Raw genomic sequence first — 13823 nt, forward strand, 5'->3', positions numbered from 1 at the left:
TAGCATGAATAATTTCTCACATGTTTTCCTGACACCAAGAGAAAAATGGTGACTGGGGAGGGACCTCCAGCCTAAGCTCTGTTCCTGTGTTCTGTGTGAGGGTGGGGGGGGGGGGTGTCTCTTCCTTCCAATCAGCTCTCCTCCCTGAGCTCTACAGAATGTAACTTCAGCTCTCAGAAAAACTTTAAAATTCAGCACTTTGAATGGATGTGGAGAAAACTTATGTTGGAGGATTTGTTTAATCTCTGTGTATCACCTGAGGCCACTCAATTCACTGAGTATATGTAAGGATTTACAACCATTTTTTTTATCAGGAATCCTGTTGATTATAGGACACACCCACTGGTGCCCACTGTTATTAAAGCTGAATTGAGGGTGGACACAATCTAAATGATATCTGAGAGCTCAGTTCCCCATTAGGCCCGCTAAATATTAACTTAATTGACAGTTGAAAGCGGTGGGCTAGCTTTAGAACAACAACAGAGCACAAAAAAACGTCAGTTAGACTTACCGATAACAGTGATAACACATGACAGAGAGGCACCACCCTACAGGAAACACAATCAGTTCACAGCTGTTAAAAGGCCCCACCCTTCCCCTTGTCCCTCAGTTGCAAAAAAAAGTAGTTCTCCAACCGATTCACAAGGGATGTATAATCACTTGGGTACTTACCAACTATTGTTTACATTCTTTCCTCACCATGTTAACAGGGCGGGAATTAGGCCTGCCATTCTGGAAGGTTCATAGAAACACCGTTACCGGTAAGTCTAACGGATGGTTTTCTCCTATCACTTTCCAGGACGGCAACACATGAGAGGATAATAAAGTAACCACAGGCCTACCTTAAGGTGGGACCACTGCCTGCAAGATCTTCCTGCCAAATGTCAGGCTTACAGCACGTTTTATTTCCACTCCATTAGGAGTGATGCAGATATCTTGGATCAAGAGGCTGATCAGCAGGTTTGTCCCTCCGGAATCTCTGCCTTCTCTGCTTCGGATGCAGGACCTATCTGGAGTGGGACTTAAAGATGAAATCAGAAAATCCTGTGAAATCAGTAGGTTAGCAAGATTGGCTGTCTAAATCATCTAGGAATCATGGTCTATCCTTTCTGTACCCCTTCTTAGGGCCACTGACAGGACTAATCCAAGACTTGTTCTGGGAAACAAAAGACACTACTTTGATTAACAAAGCGGATCTGGCTTAGACTACTCTGTTCAGGAGCATGATTCAACAGAAGGCTCCCTGATAGACACACCTTGCAAGCCCCCTTTCAATTACCATTTATCTTCCATAGTGATGGGTAAAGGGAAGCCCGCTAAAGGGAAATAGATTAAGGTAAGGTTATTACCTGGGCTCAGAAGCTGGACAGGTATGTACCCAAACTACACCAAACCTATGACTTCCCTCACATCTGAATGTTGGCATGTCAATTGTGAAAAATGCTATATATACACCAGAAAAGTCTGTATACACCTGCCCGTAAATGCAATAAAATTAAGGGGAAAGGAGCTTGTTAAAAGAATGCTTTTAACCATATAGTAGCGATCAGGTGTCCTACCTGATACCTGGAACCAAAATCCACTCCCTATAGACCTGTCTGCAAATGTAAGAAAGTTAAGCGGAAAGGAGCTTAGCAGAAAGAGCATAGCCGTGCTCTTGAGCGCCTATGGCGTAAAACTAGGTCTCAGAAAGATTTCAACCAATATAAATTTGCCCTCCAAAAATACAATTTCAGTCTCCACACTGCCATGCAGACCTGTTTTACCACTCTCATTAACAGCTTGTCATCCCGTCCCTGGCAACTCTTCGCTACCTTTAATTCTCTACTCCGTCCTCCACTACTTCCTCCCATTGACTCACTCACTGCCCAGGAGATTGCCAACCACTTCAAACAGAAGATAGATACAATTCGTGAGGAGATCATTGCTGTTCAGATACCTTCCATGCTTTACGCTTCATGCCCACAGGTGCGATCACTACTTACTTCATTCAACCCCACCACTATAGATGAGGTTGCTAAACTACTTGCCAACATCCACTTAACCACCTGCCCTCTGGATGCTGTTCCCTCGCAAATGCTACGTTAACCCTCTGGCCCTATTCTACGCTCTCTAACCCACATCATCAATCTTTCCCTCTCTTCTGGCATCTTTCTCAACTCTCTAAAACATGCACTAGTTAGCACCATACTTAAAAAGCCCTCACTGGACCCAACCAATCTTAACAACCTACGCCCTATTTCCTTGCTCCCCTTTTTATCCAAACTCCTTGAACGTCTGGTCTACAACCGACTGTGCGACCACCTTGCCGAGAATAGCCTCCTTGATCCCCTTCAGTCTGGATTTCGGCCTCAACACTCCACTGAAACTGCTCTCCTAAAACTGACAAACAATCTACTAACGGCCAAAACCAATGGACACTATTCTGTACTCCTACTCCTGGACCTTTCTGCTGCCTTTGATACGGTTGACCATCCCCTCCTCCTCAGAAAACTCCATGCCTTTGGTCTCCGTGAGTGTACTCTTCACTGGTTATCTTCCTACTTATCCAACTGCATCTTTAGCTTTATTTACAATTCTACTTCCTCCTCTCCTCTTCCCTTCTCTGTTGGGGTCCCCCAAGGCTCTGTTCTTGGACCCCTCCTATTTTCAATCTACACCTTCTCTCTGGGTCAGCTGATAGCCTCCCACAGCTTCCAATACCATCTCTACGCTGACGAAACTCAAATCTGATATATAAGATGTGAATAACCTCAAAGCCAATAGACATGAAAGTACCACAAGCAGCGCTTTGAGTAGATACATAAATAAATATGTGCAAATAAAAAGGAGGTGAGAGAGATGTACTATATATATATATATATATATATATATATATATATATACACACACACACACACACACACACACACACACACACACACACACACACACACAACAGTCCATCTGACAGCTCCGGAGGGGCCCTCAGTTGAAGTCAGCCAATGACGAAACGCATCAGGGCATGAGCACGCTATCACCCCAACCACTACGTGCTGTCAGCGAGACGGAAATTCCCAAAAGCTGACGATAGCGATGAAGATATCCGAACTGGTCCGTAGGAGATCGGAGCGAAGCAAGGTGAACGAGGGAGCCCGAGCGTCTCCGGGTGCAGTTGCCGGGATCCGATTCAGGATTCATTGCCGGGGACGGTACGGCATTGGTGAGATTCTGGCCGCATAACATCCGGTCATCTCCACTCGTTTACATGCCTAGCTTCTGTTTTTTAACATGTGAGTTTGATGTGAGGGGGATGGGCTTATTTTAGCAATAAAGATTGTTATTATTTGGACTACTGCCCTATGAGCCTTTTTCCTTTGTGCACACGTGATGCCGGTTGGAGTATTCCAGTTAACATTGAGCCACTCTCGAGTGTGACACTCCTGGACATCTGCTAGTGTGTAGCATTCGGTGGATCGATCCTGGGTCCACGTTTCCTTTGAAGGCTTACTGTTTTCAGGCATTTGGTGAGTGTTGACTGCCTAGGGGGGCACGCGGTGTGGTGGAAGTTTGTCATCCATATCTTTTCTTCACGTCGTGGTGACGGGTCATCCCTCCGGAGCTGTCAGATGGACTGTTGTATATATATATATATATATATATATATATATATATATATAGTACATCTCTCTCACCTCTTTTTATTTTGCACATATTTATTTATGTATCTACTCAAAGCGCTGCTTATGTGGTACTTTCATGTCTATTGACTGAGGTTATTCACATCTTATATATCATTTTTTGCTTATTAAGGCAGCTGCTATCTACTGCTAATATACTGTTTTGTAATATATATGGTTTTAGCACATCTACTTCCTCCATTTTCAGCGCAGGGTGATTGAGATATCTGGCCCTCAGGTTTTTTATTCTCTCTCCTGGTTTTTTCAGATACTCAAATCTATTTATCCACCCCTCAGCTCTCTCCTTCAGTCTCCTCCCGTATCACTAATTTACTATCAGATATATCAGTATTGTTGTCACACCACTTCCTCAAACTCAATCCATCCAAAACCGAGCTTATAATTTTTCCTCCACCATGTGCCCCTTCCCCTGATCTCTCTGTCAATATCGATGGCATTACTATCAGCCCATCTCCGCATGCCAAGGTCCTAGGTGTTGTCCTGGACTCTGAACTCTCCTTCAAGCCCCACATCCAATTGCTGTCCAAATCTTGCCACCATTTTAAGCATGGAATGCCTCTGGTATGCCCAAATGTAAGGGATTGCGTATTCTGACATCTGATGTTTCTGCAGTCAGAATTCCTGGCCCTTCCATGTCCCTGGGAAAAAAAGGTCTGAAATAAAGTGATACATGTATAGCTAATATCACAAATATATAAGATCATAGAACGTGCGTTACTGACGCACAGCACCAGACAATAGATGCAGACAAAGGACATCAGCATAGACAACAATGTTGTGTATTTCCGAAGTGCGGCTAGATAGACCAACCCAGAAAAAACACAACAAACTTCAATGTTGTGTATTTTAAAAGTGCAATAAGCTAGGGCTATATAATATAAAATAGGAAGACACAAACCATCTTCACTGTTTAGTATTTAGATGCACAGCCAAATGTAAAGACAGAAAAGGACACAAAAGTGTAGCAAGATCAGCAATAAAACCAACAGAAGGGACACCAACTCCTGTGCTGTGTATTGCTGATGCCGACAAGGTACCATCCTATAACAAAAAAACAGAAAAGATACAAACTCCAAAGTTTGTGCATTTCTGATAAGCAACAAGGTATAAACTTCCATGTCATGCATTTCGGATTGCAGTACAGTCATAACAGAAAGACACTAACAACGTCAATGTTGTGCATTTCTAATTAGCAACAGGGTATAGTCATAAGACCTAAAAAAAAAAAAAAAAAAAAAAAAAAAAAAAGTTGCTAACAAAACTTAAATGCTGGGCATTTTTTTCCCCTTAAATGTTACTAATAACATTTTAAAAGTTGCAAATCTTGATTAGTAACAATGCAGACAAAACAGAAATATCACTAGCAATCCTTAATGTTGAACATTTCTGAATAGTAAGCTGGTACAGCCATGTAACAGAAATCTTATTAACAAAATTTAAAAGTTTGTGCAACTTGTTTAGTAACAATGTAGTCATAACTGAAATGCCCCTAGTAATGACCAGGCCCTATTTTGTGTTTCGGCACTGCGTTAATTTAACGGACAATTGCGCGGTTGTGCGACGCTGTACCCAAATGAAATTGATGTCCTTTTTTCCCCCGGAAAATAGAGCATTCTTTAGGTGGTATTTGATCACCTGTGTGATTTTTATTTTTTGCGCTATAAACAAAAAAAGAGCGACAATTAAAAAAAAAAAAAAAAAGATTTTATATATATATATATATATATATATTTCACAATCTGCTATATGACCTTCTCAAAAAAAAAAAAACATTTAAAAGTCAAAATTTTTTAACATTTTAGGCCAATTTGTTTTCTGCTACATATTTTTGGAAGAAAAAAAAAAAAAAAAAAAAAAAAAAAAATCGCAATAAGCGTTTGCGCAAAAGTTATCGCGTCTACTAACTTCGAGAAAGATTTGTAATTTTTATTTTTTTTTACTAGTAATGGCGACGATCTGCGTTTTTTTGCGGGACTGCGACATTTTGGCGGACAAATTGGACCCCTGACATTTTTGACACTTTTGGGGGTACCAGTGACATTACTAGAGGAATCAGTGCTAAAAATATGCACTGTTACTGTAATAATGACACTGGTAGGGAAGGGGTAAACCCTATTGGGTGATCAATGGGTTAAATGTGAGCCTAGGGGAGGGATTCTAACTGTGGGGGGCTTGGCTTGTGAAATGACCATAGAGCTCTGTGATCATTTCAGGGAGAAGAACGATGGGCTGTGTTACAACAGCCGACTGGCATCCTCTCTCAGCGGGGAGCGATCACAGGTGTCAGGCGGCATTTGGAGCTGCCTGACCCCTGCATCGGCTTCCCCGCTACCGAGTGGGGAAGGAAACGCGCCGGCGGCAGTGCGCGCTCACCCCCTAGCTTCCTAAGTCTAGACCTAAGTCGGTTTGCGCAGGAGAGCCACCCTGCCGCAGTAAAAAAGGCGGGGGGTGGTCGGGAAGTGGTTAATGTTGCGCATTTCTGAATAGTAACCCGGAACAGCAATGTAACAGAAATGTTACTAACGACACTTTAAAGTTGTGCACTTTGATTAGTACCAGTGTGGTCATAACAGAAATGACCCTGGGAACCTTTGTGCATGTCTGACTTAGCAGCCCAGGTACAGCCATGTAACCAACAGATATGTTGCTAACAATGTAGTGCATTTCTAATGTACAGAAAAATACGGTATAATTGAAAGACACCCCCAACTTTCAATGTGGTGTATTTCTAGTAAGCAAAAGAGTCATATAGCCAAAATAAACAGAAAGGACACAAAATAAACTTCAATATTGTGTATTTCTGATGCTCAACAAGTCACAGTCAACCCAGAAAAGACAGACAACTTAGTGCCGTGCATTTCTAAGCAGTAAAACAACCAGAAAAGACACAAATAAACTTCCACACTGTGTATTTTTGAGATGCAGCCAGACCAGGCATTAAGTCAGAGTCATGGTAAATTCAACTAAAAAATGACCAGCAGAGGACAAGCTTTATATAGGCATAGCTTGGACTCTAGATACTAAACCTTCATCCACCAGAGGAGAACCAGGGTAGTTCCAAATAATGGAACCAGGGTAGTTCCAAATAATGGAAGTCTAAGGTGGGTGCATACACCACAGTAGTAGTAGCTGTTACCCTACCATTGTATGAGTAGGTGTAGTTAGCCCACACACAGGTAGGAATCCAAGTCTCCCACCATCTAAGGTCTTAACGAACACAGACCTGGAGATCAATTAAGTCAGCCTCAGGAAGAGGTGGACACAATTTTAGCTTGGAAGCAATCAGACACCTGAAGGGCTTAACAAGCAAACATTAAATACTGGTTAGCATGTGTAGCTCTTTGTATAGAGGTTTGCACCCAGAAAACCATCAGAGTTGTAGAAAACAATGATTCTAGTTCATCAAGGGGTGGACAGTAGCCCAAACCACCAAGGGCCCCAATTAAAGCGGAGTTCCACCCTAAAATTAAACTTACCTCCATCTTCATGCCCGGGGTCACCTGAAAAACAAATGGATAATCGCAATTTTTTTTTTTTTTTTTTTTACTTACCTGGTTTAGAAGAAAATATACTTACCTTACTTCCTCTTCCTCCCCTCGGCGGCCACGGCGATTCGTCACTTCCTGGCTTGCAATGATTCCTGGGAGCTGAACGTCATCGCTCCCAGGAATCAATGCGCCTGCACCGGCCCTGACGTCAGTTCCGGTGCAGGCGCCGTCATACCTTGCTTAACAGCTTCTGGGCATGCCCAGAAGCTGTGCAGGGATGACGCTGCGGCACCGGAAGTGACGGCACGGCCGGTGCAGTGCATCGTGGGACCGAAGAAGACGGAAGAGGACACAGAAGAGGATCGCGCTGGCTTCAAGCTACCCACACCTGAGATGGCAGCGCTGGACAAGACATTTTCAAGGTAAGTATTTCTTCTAAAAGGTAAGTGCAACCCGGGACAGATCAGAGGCTAGCCATTGTGGAATGTACTAGCCCTGACTGTCCCGGGGGTATTTTTATTAAAAAAAAGCTTTCCCAGGGTGGAACTCCGCTTTAACTCTTACACACCAACCGATCGAATAGCAGTGTAAGGAGGAAACAATAGGTTGAAGCTTGTTAAGTTGTTACACATAGCATGTTAAACATAGCAAGGGTACTCCTTACTGTGTCTCTTCACCATATGTGGAGAAAATTTAGGAGTCAGGCTTTAAAGATCAAGAAGACTCTAAATTAACCATCATGGAGATATGTGCCAGAATCATAGCTGCTGGCCTAAAATATTCAGATTATCTGGTGTGCAGTGCTGACCAGGGAAAAATCGGTGGCATTACTCATAGAATCTCCAGGTTCCACCTTACATTCCATTTGATTAACCATTTAGGAATGTCTAACTTGTTAAGTGGCAGAAATAGCCTGTAAAATACTGTGTCTAACAGGTGTCACCCCTTCACTAGATTTACCCTTATTGATGTACAAAAGGGTTTATAGTGAGAGACTAGCAACCTAATATTGCAATAACCACAGCATCTCCTGAGTTATAAAGGAAACTGTGGACATTGGTCTAGCTGAAGCTTCTGGGATACTTGTTCCCAGGCCTAAGGGAAAGGATAGTAGTGCCCTCATTAAGGGAGGGGGTACTATGACAAAGCCCAAGAAACCACCTGGCTGCTATAAGGTATACTGCTGCTAAGCTCCCAAGGCAAAGGGAAGTACACCTCACTGTTGTTTTTCCCCCTTTATCACCACAGCCACAGGGGTTGGTTGCTTGTTGCTTTTCTATCTTCATGATCACATGGGGAGGATAGCGGCAAAAATCACCCCTTCGCAAGTTGCTGTCCCGACTAGGGACCTGCAAAGCTAAGCTTTGTGCTTCACACAGCAGCAGCAGCATACACACCTTCTGGTATCCCACCTTATTTGAAAAGGGGGTTGGGGGGGCTAGCAGACAGCCTTTCTCCTCTTCTGCTGTCCTAAGGCATTCTCCCATTTTCTGAACTCACCTCAGAAAAGGCCCTTACCTAGCCCCCGATTTGCTTTGCCTGCAGCCAACTGTGTTGTCTATCCCTCCCCCTCCTCCATGAGGTGGGTCCAGACAGGGTTCACACTCTTAGCAGCCTTGTGGCTCTTAGTAGCTGAAGAGCCTGTTCTTTTGCGCCGCTATGCGGTTCCGGCATCTCCTCTGTGCCTTACACCCCTCCCGGGTCATGTTGTGCGTCTTTCCTGTTCAGGCGGGAATTTCCGGTTTCAGAACGCAGCTTGGAGCGTACTGGGTCCTCCCCTCATCAATGCTGATGATATGCGGCTGGCCTTTTACAGCATGGTGCCCATTGTTTGCAGGGGAGGACAGAAGGAGACCAGAGCTGCTGAGTGGGGCAACAAGCTGAGGGACCACCAGGCTGTGTATGACTTGACTGTGCCACAAGAGGCGACCTGTGAGAAGCCTAAAAGGCGTGCAGGTAGAGTACGGCCCTCACCGGCATTCCTGAACCTGCCTCCAGGAGTACCATCCAACTCTCTAGGTCTTCTGGTCAGAGAAAAAAAAAATGTTTTGCTGTAGGAGAAACACAATCAATACTGAGGGACAAGGGGAAGGGTGGAGCCTTTTAACAGCTGTGAACTAATTGTGTTTCCTGTAGGGTGGAGAGGAGAAAAACTTGATTTTTTTAAGAACATACTGTAAAATCAGTTTTCTCTGAAGTCCATTGACAGACGCAGCTCTTATACTTCTTATACCATTGGGTTATGCTGCCCCCTACAGGAGTAGTACTAGGCAGGAAAGAAAAAACTGTTTACCATGCGCCTACGGGGGCTGTCCCTATAGGCATAACCCCACACACTCTGTTTCAGAATACTAGTTTTGTTGCAAGCAGTGAGAAGAAGACACAAACCATCCCCATATCAGAGGGGCGGTTGCTGCGTCTGTCAATGGACTTCAGAAAAAAGGATTTTACGGTAAGTTCTTACAAAAATCCAGTTTTCTCTATCGTCCATTGACAGACGCAGCTCTTATGCTTCTTATGCCATTGGGACGTCCCAAAGCAGTGTAGGCATGAGGGGTGGGGAGAACGCAAACCAAATAGTTAATGTAAACTCCAAAAGCTAAACTAAGCCAACTGGGTAACATGAAGCTCAACCAGGAACAACAGGAGCTCACCCATGAAAGAAACAAACGAGTCTCTTTTAAACAGCAGTCTGCAAAACCTTGTGGCCAAAGGATGCATCCGAAGATGCCAAAAAATCTACCTTGTAGAATTTTGTAAAAGTATGCACACGTCGCCACAAGTCGCCACGTTACAAACTTGCACCACTGAGGCCTGATGGAGAAAAGTCCAAGAGGCACTCAGTGCCCTAGTAGTATGCGCCTTCACAGGGAAAAGAGGAATGTGATCCTTCAAAGAATAAGCCTGAGCAACCGTCTGCTTAATCCATCTGGATATAGTCGCAGCAAACCCTTACAGGATCCCTCATTAAGGACAAAAAGAGCATCTGATTTCCTAAAAGACTCAGTGACCGTCAGGTAAACCCTGATCGCCCGAACCACATCCAGAGAGAGCAAAGCAATTTCCTTGGGATGCTTAGGACAGAGTTAAGGCAACACAATGTCTTAATTTATATGGAAATCAGACACCACCTTAGGGAGAAAAGACGGATTAGTACTCATATCTCTGTGCACCACCAAATAAGGTGGACAAGACCGCACCGCCAACTCAAGACACTCTGTGGGCAGAAGTAATTATCACCAGAAAAACAACCTTCTGGGAAAAAGAAAGCAGAGAAATCTCCCTAATGTTCTCAGAAGGAGGCTTTTGAAGAACAGACAAAACCAGATTGAGATCCCACGGAGGCAACAGGGATCTCCTCGGGGGAGACAGATGACGCACCCCCCGAATAAAAGTGCAAATCAAGGCATTAGCAGTCAACCGAGGTCGGAAGTAAATAGCCAAACCTGACACTTGGCCCTTGATAGTGCCCAAGGCCAACCGCTGCTCAACCCCTTTTTGTAAAAAGGCCAAAACCCTAGCTATAGAAAACAAGCAAGGGTGCAACTTCAGCAATTCACAACATGAAATGTACGAATTCCACATACGATGATAAATCTTCCTAGAAGTCGCTTTCCTAGCCTTCAACAGGGTAGGAATCACAGATTCACATCACAGATTCAGAGAGATTATCTCTCAACACCTGCCCTTCAACAGCCATGCCATTAAAGCCAGTGACCGTAAAGCAGGATGGAAGATCGGTCCCTGGGACAGCAGATCCTCCCCCAGAAGTCTCCACGGAGGATCGGCAACCAATTTTACTAGGTCTATGTACCAAGACCGACGAGGCCAGTCTGGGGCCACCAGAACAACCGGAATTCCTTTTACAGCCACCCTGTGGAGAAGCCTTTGCAAGAGTTTTATTGGAGGGATGGCATAGATCAGCCGATACTGGCTCCAAGGAACCACCAAGGTGTCTGTGGCGTTGGCCAGAGGATCCCGAGACCTGGCCACAAACCTGCACTTTTTTATTGAGGTGAGATGCAAACAGGTCTACCTCCGGAGTTCCCCACCGGACACATAAGAGATGAAACACTTCCGGATGAAGGGACCATTCCCCTAATCCAGCACCCGACGGCTCAGGTAATCCACTTGCAATTCTCCACTCCCAGAATGTGGACTGCGGAAAGAGCTGGAAAATTGTCTTCCCGCCATACCAGAATCTCGGCCACCTCCTTGGCCGCCAGGACACTCTTGGTGCCCCCTTGATGATTGATGTAAGCCACAGCCATGGCATTGTCCGATTGGATCCGAACCAGAGAATCGCGTAGCCGTTTCGCCCAGTGGATCAGACAAAGCTTGATTGCTCTGAGCTCCAGAATATTGATCGGTAAGGAAGATTCCTCAGTTGACCAGGTCCCCTGGGCACAGAGCTTCCCCAACACTCCACCCCAGCCTGACAGGCTGGCGTCCATGGTGACCACCATCCAAAACCGTGGTAGGAAGGACTTGCCCTGACACAATGCTGGTGACTGGATCCACCAGGATAGAGCAGACCTTGTGAGGCGGCCCAAGTGTATCATTATGTCTAAAGACTGTGGATCCCTGTTCCATTTGGCAAGAATCTCTGTTTGCAGAGGTCTCAAGTGAGACTGAGCAAACTGAACCACCGCAAAGGTGGATACCATCAGACCCAGGGCTCTCATGCAAGTCCGTAGTGAGGACAGATCGGTTTCCAACAGCAACCGGATCACTCCCTGCAACTTCTGAAGTTTTTCCACGGGAAGAAAGACCCTCGTCAAGACGGAATCTAGAGTCAGCCCCAGATAATCCAACTTCACTGAAGGCGTCAGAGCAGATTTTTTTAAATTGATAGTCCACCCGAATTCCTGAAGGGTCTGAACTGTATTTTACAGGTCGCCCAACAGAGCCGAGTGAGAGTCCGCTCTCAATAGGAGATTGTCCAGATATCCCAGGATCGCAATCCTTTTTGGCGCAACAAGGCCAATACGGGGCCAGTACCTTGGTAAAGATTCTGGGAGCGGAAGCGAGACCAAAGGGCAACGCCACAAATTGAAAATGCTCCTCGGACACCACAAAGCGGAAAAATCGCTGGTGTCCCCCGTAGATGAGGATGTGTAGATAGATAAGCATCTTTGATATCGATGGAGGCTAGAAAATCCCGATTTAAAGACGCTACCACCGACCAAATGGATTCCATTTGAAACTTCTGCACCCGCACAAAGCTGTTCAGAGCCTTGAGGTCCAGGATTGGACTCACCTTGCCCTCTTTACTGGGCACCGTGAACAGGTTTAATAGAAACCTTGAAAGCGATCCTGCGGAGGAACCGCCACAATCACTCCTTGAGCAAGGAGATCTTGCATTGCATCTCGGAGATCCTTCAAACGATCTGGAGAAAGGCGAAGATTTGACTGAAAAAAACAGTCCGCCGGCCGGGGCCGAAATTCGATCTTGTACCCGGGAACGAATCAGTTTGTGAACTAATTTGTCTTGAATGAAGAAGTCCAGGGTTCCTGAAAGAAGCGCAGACGTCTCCCATCCCAGAAACGGGTGAGGGCGCCCCTTCATGCTGAAGAGGACTTGTCTGCAGAACTGGACTGGGTGGTCTTGGTCATGCCTGACCATGGCTTTTTAGCCCCCCCAGAAGCCCTAAACGGCTTCCCTTTTTCTTGCCCTCCTGAGGCATGAAAAAACTGTCTATGAGCGGTGAAAGAAGGCCCCCGCTTACTACGGGGTGCTTTACCTTTGGAGGATTGAGGCAGAAGAGTACTCTTCCCACCAGTTGGACCTTTGATCGACTCATCCAGCGAGTCACCAAATAATCGCTCTCCCAGGAAAGCCAAAGGACACCCGTCCCTACCGGTGTGGGCTCATCTGCCATTTTTAAAGTTTCCCTTACTGAAACAAATCAGGGCTTCCACCAAAGCACTTTCCCACGCTGCAGCTGAAGAGGACAGGTCTTCTTCACCATCCGATTGTGAGGACAGTGATCCCTCAAGGAGGGGGGGCATCAGTGGTGACCATATCAGCCTCTGAATCAGAGGACCCCACCGATAACAGTGAAGGCAGCGGCTGTTTCCGGCTATTAACCTTTTTCATCACAAAATCGACCTTGGTCGCCACGCTTTCCAGTGCTGCTGAAATCGCAGCCAGCGACTGCGATCCGGAAGGTCCGGTACTCGCACTAAGGGGGTCTGAGGGTGAAATCACTGCCTGGAACTCCATAATTAGTTCAAAAGAAAACAGGTGTACTGTTTCTTTAAGAGTGCTGAGCGCAGTATGCGGAGTCCCCTATTAATATATGCAGATAGCAGAGTGCGCAGGGATATGCCCACAGAGACCGCTCTGAACAGACCACCTCCCAACCGGAGTGGGGGTGCTGCCAGCTGAGAGGTACGCTGCGACTCAGAGCGTTGCAGGTTGTCATGTCCCAGCGAGACATCCACTCTCAGGCTCGTCCCCATCCAAAATGGGGCTCTGTCGTGGCGAGGCCTAGTGCTCACGTTCGTAGGTCAGGCTGGAAGACCTTAAGGACCTAGATTATCCAGGCGAAACCTCAGCCGGCAATTGCTTCTAGTTCACCAGGAGGAATCCCCCTGAACACTAGCAGAAGAAAACAAAATATTCTTTAAAAAAAATTAAAAACTGAAACCG

General features: G+C 45.6%; 1 protein-coding gene across 1 annotated transcript in view; it reads right to left on the bottom strand.

The window, feature by feature from the left end:
* GNAI3 (G protein subunit alpha i3) overlaps positions 1 to 13823 on the bottom strand; it is a 123934-nt gene that overhangs the window by 29307 nt on the left and 80804 nt on the right. The window lies entirely within an intron of this gene.

Source organism: Pelophylax lessonae, assembly GCF_965119305.1.
Source record: "Pelophylax lessonae genome assembly, chromosome: 2".
NCBI lineage: Eukaryota > Metazoa > Chordata > Amphibia > Anura > Ranidae > Pelophylax > Pelophylax lessonae.